Below are 10,380 nucleotides of genomic sequence, written 5' to 3'. Positions count from 1 at the left end.
GCACTAAAGGTCCGCGCTGCATCCGGAGCCTGACATCATCTCGGAACATCTGCAGTTCTCCTGCTCACACTTTCACTGAGGGTGGGTGCTGCACTGCCAGCAGAGGAAACTGCCGCACTCACCTGATGTTCCTTGCACCTCACTTCTGCCCTCCCCCCCCCCGCCTCCCACCCTCTCTCCTCTTCTTCCCTCCTCCTCTTTCCTCGTCTCCAATTTCTCTACTGTAGTCTCTCTCAGAGGTACAGTTGCCCAGCACAGCGGCTCACCGGCATGCTTTGCACCTCTGTGATTCTTCCCCCTCCTCCACCTCCTCCTCCTCCTCCTTTCTCCTCCACTCGACTCCCCCACCCCCACCTCCACCCCCCCTGCTGAAAAAGTATGCAGCACATGCTCTCACCATCCTCCTTGAGCAATTTGCCTGAGTGAATAGAGAGAGGAGAGAGAGAGAGAGAGAGGAGGAGGGAAAAAAAAAAAAGGAAAAAGCAAGAGCCAGTGAGCCGGCAGCAGAACAGCAATCCTGCAGTGTCCTGCAGCAGCTGAGTTCCTGCAGTGCTGGCCTCTAATAGCACACATGCACACACACACACACACAACCACACACACACACGTACACACCATACACATAAATGCAAATCCAAAGGAACAGGAGGGATGCACATCGAGACTATGATTCTCTCTCAGACAGAGACAGTCCTTCGGTCACGTGACTCGGCGGTGGTCAGAGTGAGGCAGAGCAGGCCGTCTCACTCTGTATCACTGAGCCGAGTTTAGAGGCAGAAGAGAAAGAAAAAGACACACTCTCTGCCCATGGAGCGCCACAGGGAGGCACTGGTGAGATTAGCCGATTGGCCCCCCCTTCTGATGGTGCATTGTCCCGTTCCAGCACTCCAGTTCCGATGATGTAATCAATGCAGCAAGCTTTGAACTTGCTGGGCTGGGGGCTCCTTCCTTCCCACCCACCCCCCCATCCAGACTTCCCCCCCCTCCCCGACTGACACAGATGCAAATGTGAGGCCTCAGCTGCAGTCTGTGTCCCAGGTGGAGGATGAATAAATTACAGTTTTATGTGATGATTTAGCTATTAAAGTGCAGAAAATAATTTCCTGTGAGTGGGGCGAGCTCACTGGTCGTCCATATTTCACTCTTGTGTAAACATGCAGTTCAAGCCTCCATTAATTAACTCAGTTGGTGAAACTACTGCTGGCACTTCGTCAAAGCGCTACAGTGCAGCGCAGTGCCGCATCACCACTTCCAATAAATTAAAGCAACTATCTGCAATCAAACGCGCCGCCGTTGCTCTTTCTCAAACTTTGCTCTGCCGTCAGTGGGGCAAAGACGAACGTCCGAGCGGAGCTTAAAAAAAAGAGTTCTTTCTGGGCGTAACATCATAGTGACTTTGCTCTTTCATTGATAAGGTCATCAGTCTGTTGACAGGCTGCAGTGGAGAGCAGCACCAGTGATGTACAGTGTGGTGCTTTAGAGATGCTCAGGCAGCCAAACTCAGACCATATTGTAGCAGGTGAGTTTTGCTGAGCTGGCTCCTGCCGCTGTACCCAGAATCTGCCTAGTGATCAACTTCCACTACAGCAATGATGAACTGGCATTACCCCCCCTCTAGTAAAAAAAAAAAAAAAAAAACCTCAGCTAACATCAGTGCAGCTCTGAATAATTAGCGCTCATGGACTGTGATGATTCTGCACATTTGATGCAGCTGAATGTGTGTGTGGCTAAACAGCATGCAATGTACATTTGTATATACACACACACACACACACACACACACACACATATATATATATATATATCTGTGATCCATCAGTTAGACGACTCTTTCCATACTGCGCTTAGAAATTGCTTTATAAATTTAGATTTACCATAAAATGTCACTGCTCCAGGATATATATATATATATATATACATATATCACAAGTATTTCATATCTTTGCCAATGCATTCCCTATGATTTTTCACACTTTTATAATTCATACTGATGGGCTTCATCTGTAATTGATGTGACCTACTGAGAGTTACTGTATAATATGATTTGATGAATCAGCAGCTTTCATTAGTATGCCATGCTGGTGCCTGGATACTGCTTCAATAAAGTATTGCTGTGTTAAAGATTAAGCAGGAACACTCACTAATAAGAAAACAGCAACACTTCAGCCAAATTCAAAATATTACTTGAATCCTTTCAGCTTCATCCAGAAAAGAGATTTTTTTATTTTTTTTTGCTTTAACCAAGAAATTCCGACACTGTGAACTGCTTCCACCCTCTGGCCAGAGAAGTTCTTTTTTTTTTTTTTTAAATATCTGTGACTTAACTGATGATCTGGCAAGTCAGTCCAATTTAAAGCAGCTCCTCTCTCCAACACTTTTTCACTCAGTTGTCACCATCTCCTCACATCAATTGTGCTTCTGTAAAGAAATCTTCTTAACCGCTTAATGTACCATCAAGCAGCGGCTCCTTCATGTGTTTAAAGTGAATGCTATGCTAACTTACTGAAGCAGGCTGAGTCATGCTTGGTCTTTTCTGGGTTTCCCCCTTTCTCTGATCCTCTGCTCCTCCCCCTTGTGGTCTAGGAGCAGGCTCATACACCCTGACCGGCTGCTGGTGGCGTGTTGGAACATGCCTTGACTTGTTGCGTTGCCTGAGTGAAGCACACAGAGAGAGAGAAGAGGCTGGTGGTCAACAGTTTGTGTTGGGAGAACCATGCTGCAACCCGTGGACAGACTGGTGCTGGAGATGAGGGTGGATGGAGGAGTTGTGCTGCTGCTGCTGCTCACTGGTGAGTGTCTGTGATTAAATGCCTCTCACATATATTATTGCAGCTTCTTTGATTGTCTGGGTTAATTGTTATCACGCACCTCCACTTTGAGAGAAACTCTAATCAAAAGATGCCGACTTGAGGCCTTCAGATCAGCGTATTAAGGGCCTGTAAGTTAACTCAAGTGTAAATGTGAAAATGTCGAAGCTGCGAAAGCGTCCAAAGCCGAGTCTCGATGCTACCATGACGCCGTGGTAACTATACAAAAGGTTACTCAGCGCTGAGAGCTGTGATACACCCAAACAGAGTTGCCAATTACACAGTGGCACAGTAACCTCCGCACAGACAGAGCAGCACCAGTGACCCTTTCACTGGTCTCCGGGGACTCCGCCATCACTGTGTGACCACAGTTTGATCCTCACAGTGAAGGACAGCTGTTTTTGTTATTGTTTTCTCCCTGTGTTGAGAATCAAAAGGCCATTTCCATCGGGGTTGGGGGGGACCCAGCAGGCCGCCCTCTCAGTTCCGAAAAGCCCAGAAGAGAGAAACAACTCTCCGATTAGTATCTGATTCCAGTTTCTGTTCAGGGCTGACGGAAGATTCGAACGGCTCTCGGCCTCACAGGAGAAGCGTCATCAGTGTTTCAGTCTGGAAGCGAAACACGATTACGTACAGCGAACACTGAAAAGCAGATAAACAGGGCCAGACTGTCCATGTTGTCACACATAATCACATGCTACTGATAAGCTCAACCACAAAAAAACTCATAGGGGCTTGTGAAACGTCCAACGCATTAATCACTCGGTGACTCAGATGATTATCATTTAGTGTCCAGTGTACTATGATCTGTGTATTTGACTTGTGTGTGGTCAAGCAAGCAGATAGTTACTGGGGCAACTCTGTTTTCTGGTAACCAGGGGTAGTGCAGACTCAAAACCACTGAATGAACACACTGAGGTTTGACACATAGCACTGATAATGAATGCAGAGTCAATCAATTCTCACCACAAAGTTTGAAAAACGTTCATTATGTCTAATGAGCTCCATCAATTTGAACCAAGAAGGGAACAATAAATACACAACCTATGCTACAGAAACCTTGGGAAAGGCTAAGCTCCGGTGGCAGGCAGCCCTCATGTGTAACAGTGCTCAGAAACGTGGCTCTACAGTAAATACTAATGTCATTGTTAGCTATAAGATGATTATGCTTGTGGAATGGGAGTGGAGCAGGGAAGCATGACTTGTTAGCGCTCCAGCAGTCTGTTAGAAAGTGTGCAGGGCTGGTGATGGGTAGTTGGGTGAATGTGGGGCTCAGCATCACACAGGAGTCTGAGGCCTGACAGCAGAAAGGTCCTGGAAAGTGTAGGTGAGCTCAGGGGTCAGATGTTTATTTTGGTGAAGTGATGGCAGATCTGTGATGCTGAGACGGATTGCTGCGTAAAGGTTAAATATATGTCACAATCTTTAGATTTACTAGGGAGCCTCACACTTACTTAAACAATTGCTCTCCTGAGACAAACACTAAGTGTGACGTCTAATACAACACATGTAAATACAGACGCCCAATACTGGATGTTTTAGAATGACAGAAAATGATGGGGCCATTGTTTATCAATTGTATTGCTAATTTTACAAACTAGTTAGCAACTCGCCATGAAGACAAAGCTTGACTCCGCATCACAATCTGCTCAGCTGGAATGCGTACTCTGCTGCATGTGCTGCAGACCGCGCTTATAGTATTGTAAATATTAGAGCCATAGCCGATGTGCTGGACAAACTATGTGATGACGCCATTTCTAAACATCTTTTTCTGTAATATTCTGTACAAGTAAGTTCTAATATCAGACAAAATACACACTACTATATCTGTTACAGGCCAATATCAGCTGATCATGTATCGATCAGACTCTTCTATACAAGTACTTTTTTTGGTGAGATCATTTTTCTGACATATTTCAGCTTTTAATGTCTGCACGCATGTATACATAATTTTGACGGAGGACTCGTACCGTCGTGATAATAATAATAAGACGCCCAAATTACTCAGATCAAAACCAAACACTTTGCTCTCTTACAGTTTATCTACCATCTAACAAATTAAGCCAGGCTTCTTAATTACATAAAGTTTCCAGGTCATCATGATGCAAGAGCCTTTCCTGAAAAAAAAAACAACTGAAATAGATCTATATAATTTAAAGCAGGAAAACAGATAATATTAGATCACAGATGGAATAATATTTATTTCCACTTTAGGTATCTGATGAAAGACAATTTTTTTATTGTGTACGATTTCAAGCTGATCGACTTTTGATCCAGTGAGTCAAACTGAAAATGTATTTCCAGCTCTTTAATTAATTGTTGAGCTGCTTTTAGGTGAAAACAGCAGATATTTCTTCATTAAATTTCTTGATTGGCAGAGTTTTCTTTTGCATTATATGACAGTAAGCTGTATAAATCCAAACTAAATTGATCAACTGAGAAAATAATTGCTAAAAAATTCATTATTGGTTATTTCCTCGTTCATGTTGTCTAATCTGAATATCTCTTTAACTCTCCATCATATTTGCACCAGATTTCTCCTCCTGCGTCAGCCTAAAGTCAACTCTAATTTAAGACGCATTTAACCGGACAAACTCCACAAATACACATCCGCACCTCACTAATATTTGCGCACGGATTTTCCACAACCCTTCTTTGTTTGGTCAATAGAGCGGAAAAATGAAGAAGAAACTGTCAGCAGAGGTGGACTCTGCCTGGGGCCCGAAACATGTTTGTCGGGAGGTGTGTGAGTCGAGCCTGCTGCTGCTGTTTGCTGTGCGAGGCGGCCAGGCAGCCAGTCATTCACTTAGCAAGCAGGGTTTTTGTTTTCACTGGCATTCCTCAATCCTGTATTAGGGATTACATCAAGGCCCGAGCAGGAAGGAATTCCTGTCATCATGTGCTCACCGAAGGCAGCGTCTGGCTCGCCGCGAAGACACAAAGGGACGCGGATGCAGCTGTCTGGCAACCGAAAGCAGGTCAAGAGGTGTCACTGCGTACGTCTGCGGACATCGCATGTGGCAGAGGGACGCTGACGGACAAATAAATAATACAAATATGTTGCTTTATTTTAAATCTGACGTCGGATAAGGTCAAAATGCTTTAACCACAAATCTCTGGAGTTATACAACCTAAAAAAAATGCGTCATAAAACACACCAAAAACAAACATGGAGGGCTACAAATGGCCTCGCTGCAGATTCGATGGTGATGGTGAAGACGCAGGGTGCTCATCCGACATCCCTCCGTCCTTCATAATTCCCTCTCTTCCTTCATTTGCCAGCAACTGCACACTGGTCCCTAGTATCCATGTTGTCCTGTCAGCAAAGCAGAGTCCACAGGGGGAGGACAGTATGGAATGGTCAGCCGGGCCCAAAAATAGCACTGCAGCGAGCAAAACGCAACTGATAGCGAAGGGGATTTTTGCTGTTGTCCCTGAGGCGCATAAACACACACATACACAGACACACACACACACACACACACACAGGGTCCAACAGTGTATGGCACTCAAGTGAACAGACGCGCACACACAGATAGACGAGAGCTAAATCAAACCGAGCTTTTTGTTGCAAAATCATGAGTCACGGCAAGTCTATTCTTAGTTCGGGGGTGTTTGTGTTTGCCCAAGTTATGTGCACTTAAAGTGATGCTGCACAAAAGGCTAGAGGAAGATCTGTTTGGGAACAAACTCTGGGTCACTTTGGGCAGCGGAGCGTGGATCCATCAATGCATTGTAGCTGAATAATTCAGTAGAGAGCGCCTCTATGCAAATCAGTTCATTTTGAAGTTTATACCAGTTTACACGTGGCCCCGATTAGGTTGATTTCATGATTGTTTTTTCAAATCTTTTTTTTTTTTCTTGCTTCTCTTATAGAGCTTCCCGCCGGTTGGCAAAAGCACCACACCACCCTCAGGGGGGAGGCTTTTTAGCGCGAGGCCTTCCAACAACCAACACCACCAAAGCTGGGCATGAAAAAAAAAAAAAAAAGCGCCAGAGTCCGTGGTGCCAGACTCGCAGGTGGAAATGTGCAGCAAAGACCAACCGGGATCCCGCCGGAGGGAGAAACGGATGGTCGGACGCGGCTGCTGTGGGTGTTTCTCTGGCAGTGTCTTAGCTGGTTGTTGTGAGGAGTGAGAACGAAGCAATCAGCAAGTATACTGCCGCAGAAATTCTTCGCAATAAGAGGCCCTGGGATCACAACCGCCACAAGGGTGGGGGAAAACAAAAATCAAGAGGGAGGAAAGATGCATATTCGCAATGCAGCAAACACGGATCCCGCCACTGCTGTAAGTTTTTTAACTGATACAGATTTTAATTGAGGACAGATCGACTGCAAGCATGGCCTTTTCGTTTAACAGCCTCGACAGTATTTACAATCGGAGCAAAGCATCAAACTTCTACGCTCTTGTGTTGCACTTTTTATGATCCTCTGCTGCCATCTTGTGACTGAAAGCAAACCTCCCAGCATGCCTTTGTTCATCCAACACTGCACCAATTTGTAAAGCCTACGTTGTATTTTTTTTTCTTTTTGCTTTGTTTTCATTGAGACAGTGTTTAATCCCTTTCATTCAGGAAATATGGCTCGGCTTACTATGACCTGAGATCCCCCCCCCCTTTTTTTTTTTAATGTTGCATGTATTTTTTTTTTTTGTCACCGTATTTAATTTTGCTTCAAGAATTTTCCGATCGATTCCTAATTTATCTGTCACAGATCAGTGATTTCTTCATGTCAGAGTTTATAACTGTAAAGAAAAAGGGGAGTAAATAAAAGTTGCATAAAGACGGATTTATCAGTTTGCCTTGTTTGTTTTCACATCACACATGCTTTTTTGTAATTATGTGTGTTGCATAAACCACTTTTGCGCTGCGTAAAAAGCACTTTGAGACCCTTGTAAAAAAAAAAAAAAAAAAGATGTTCCCATTTGAATACAGAAGAGCTAATGAGCGCAGACGAGCCAGGTGTAGCTCATTTAGGATGTCGCAGCAAACCGCAGCTGAATGTATTGTGTTCTTCTGATCTACAGAATCACACTCTTGATTTGATGTTAACACCTCACAGAGAGAAAAAAAAAAACTGGTGCGTATTTCAGAACTGATTGCTGATTCTGATGATGATGCAGATGTTTGCTGCAGTCTGCAGGAAAAAAACCAAAAAAAAAACCCACCAATGTTTCACTGCACTGCTGCAAACACAGAAAGGGGGGGTGCTTTTTTTTCTGAGCTGCAGCAATGCAGAAGCAGTAAAGAAGTCCTGCTCTCACACAAGGTCACTGCTTTACTGGGCTTGAAACCTTTCTGTACCTCAGCTATTTGGCAAACCGCAATTACAGTGCCACCGAAGAATTAACGGCGGCCGGACACAAAGCGCGGCAGACGTTACTCATTACTCAAATATGTCACTGATGGTTTTTTTTCTCTATTCTGTGGGGTCCTGTGAGTCCAATGAAACATTTGATAAGAAGGAAATGTACTCTGAGGCACAAGGTGACCGTGAGCAGTGGATGTTAATTCAATTTGTGTTATATTTTAATTTAAAAATTCCTCTATTGCCTCCAAGAAGGATGAGAGTGTCCCTGCTGAACAATGTGCTGCTGTGAATTGTCTTCACCTGCATTGTTTCAGAACTATTGAAATTCTGCTGAAGGCTTTAACATTGGTGATGCACAATATTAAGTGCTGAAAGTATTTTCGTTTTGGGGGGTTTTAACACATTTTTGACTTTTAATCAACTGAAATTAATTGGCAACAATTTTGATCATGGATTTATCATTTGAATCATTTAGGAAGCAAAAATTGCTCTCTCACTGATTGATTGTGATTTTTATTTCATATAAATGTGAATTTACTTTTTTTTTTTTTTTAGTAGTATTGCTTGGGGAAAATAAAAACAACAAACAGATGCTAATTTGAGCTCCAAAGGCTATTTTTCACTTTGTTGCGACATTTTATCGAGCAAAATTCATGAACAATGAAAGAAAATGATGAAAATCTATATTTTAATATTCTGTGGCAGGATAAAAACAATAGCATTATTAATTCATTTATTTTTTAATCTTTTTGTAGATCAATCAATCATTTCTGCTGCTAGAATCTTAATGGACAAAATATCACCTTATTTCACTGGTTTCCACTTGCCTTTAGGTTTAAATGTGTAATCAGAACTTCAAGCCCCAATTGGTCTGAATGTACATTTAAAAGATTCTTTTTTTTTTTTTTTTTTAATGTCTTGCTGTGTTGAAACGTCAGTCTGTTTGCAGGATTAAAGATTGTGAAATAATTAATGTGCTCCAGTTCCTGGAAGTTTTCTGTCTTCCAGCTGAAAAGCAACACATTCACTGGCATTTTTCCTGGAAGGTGCACACAGAACCCTCCTTTTACTCAACTATTTCAGTTATTTCTTTTATCGGACTATTTTATAATCGTACATTTTCTTGTAATGATTTTTTAAATTGGTGAAAGCACAGGCAGAACACAGTGTACCGTATGAGACGGTTTTTTCTCCAAATACATTCATAATAGAAACACAACAAACAGAATTAGAGGGAAAAAAAGAGGAATTAAAACAGCAGTGCATAAAAAGGAAGAGAAAAATATGCAATGTAAACTCTTTACTTCCTTAAAAATAACAATGAAGGCACAAAAACCCTGGCGAAGCTCATCCACACCCAACCTCTGTATCTGCTGCAGTTCTTTGCATTTGAGTATTAAACTGCAAAACCATGAACAAAAACGTATTTAAGCTGGTTTAGAGGTAAAATAAAATTAGGTCCAGGTGAAAGCAAAACTGCATTTGAGTTGAGGAAGTTAACCTACGAGGGTTTTCCAAATCTTCCTGAACATTTTGGGTCTTTTCCTTACATTTGAGAGGTTTTTTTTCTGGAGTGCAGTGTGGCATTAATTTATCAACTTTGTGTCTTTCTTTAAAATGTATTTTCTCCCAGCTGCTGGTGGACAACGGACGGCTTAACAGAGCTGTGTTTTTTCAACGGCTTTAAGGCTCCTGTGAGCCACACTTTAAAATCCTGTGCAATATATTATCTCTATAACTTCTGGGGTGATTTTATTAACAGTATTCCAAAACTTTCCAATCATTGAGCAATACCAGGTCATATGTAAAAGACGTGCATTTGTAAATCCCATGTGTAGCACACAGGGGAGATGCTCTTGTTAGATTTGTGCAGCACCGTGCATTCTGTGGATTAGTTTTAGTGGAAATTAGAAACATTTGCACTCGTTAAAATTGCTTATGTTAGCCTGCATTGTTGTGTGAGCAGTTCAGGTTCCATTTGTGTTTAGTCGGAGGTTTTTTTTAATGTTCAGGACAATTACTTTATGTTGCAATCGTTTAGCACTAGTCTCCCCTGGTTCGCCTGGGAATCTGTTAGCTGGCATAAACATGTTATGTTGGCTGGATTTGCTGTAAACTAGAGAACATAACGTCTTATTTTGATGCCTTTATCTGCACAAATTTGATCTCTGATATGCAATTTAGCATATCTGGTGTATTTAGATGGTAACCCTTAAGATTCAAGGATGCTTCTCTTGTCATGAAATGAAAGCGTTGTATTAA

At 42.5% G+C, this 10,380-nt stretch overlaps 1 long non-coding RNA gene across 1 annotated transcript; it reads left to right on the top strand.

Annotated features, from left to right (window-relative positions):
* The first annotated feature begins 2,624 nt into the window (after positions 1 to 2,624).
* LOC103367715 (uncharacterized) lies at positions 2,625 to 7,603 on the top strand. The gene is made up of 2 exons (XR_520739.1): positions 2,625 to 2,789; positions 6,684 to 7,603. It is a non-coding gene; the product is annotated as an uncharacterized LOC103367715 (long non-coding RNA).
* Positions 7,604 to 10,380: the final 2,777 nt, after the last annotated feature.

This window comes from Stegastes partitus, unplaced genomic scaffold (assembly GCF_000690725.1).
Source record: "Stegastes partitus isolate 25-593 unplaced genomic scaffold, Stegastes_partitus-1.0.2 Scaffold24, whole genome shotgun sequence".
In the NCBI taxonomy this organism is placed as follows: Eukaryota; Metazoa; Chordata; class Actinopteri; family Pomacentridae; genus Stegastes; species Stegastes partitus.
This window is presented reverse-complemented; position numbering and strand designations above follow the sequence as displayed.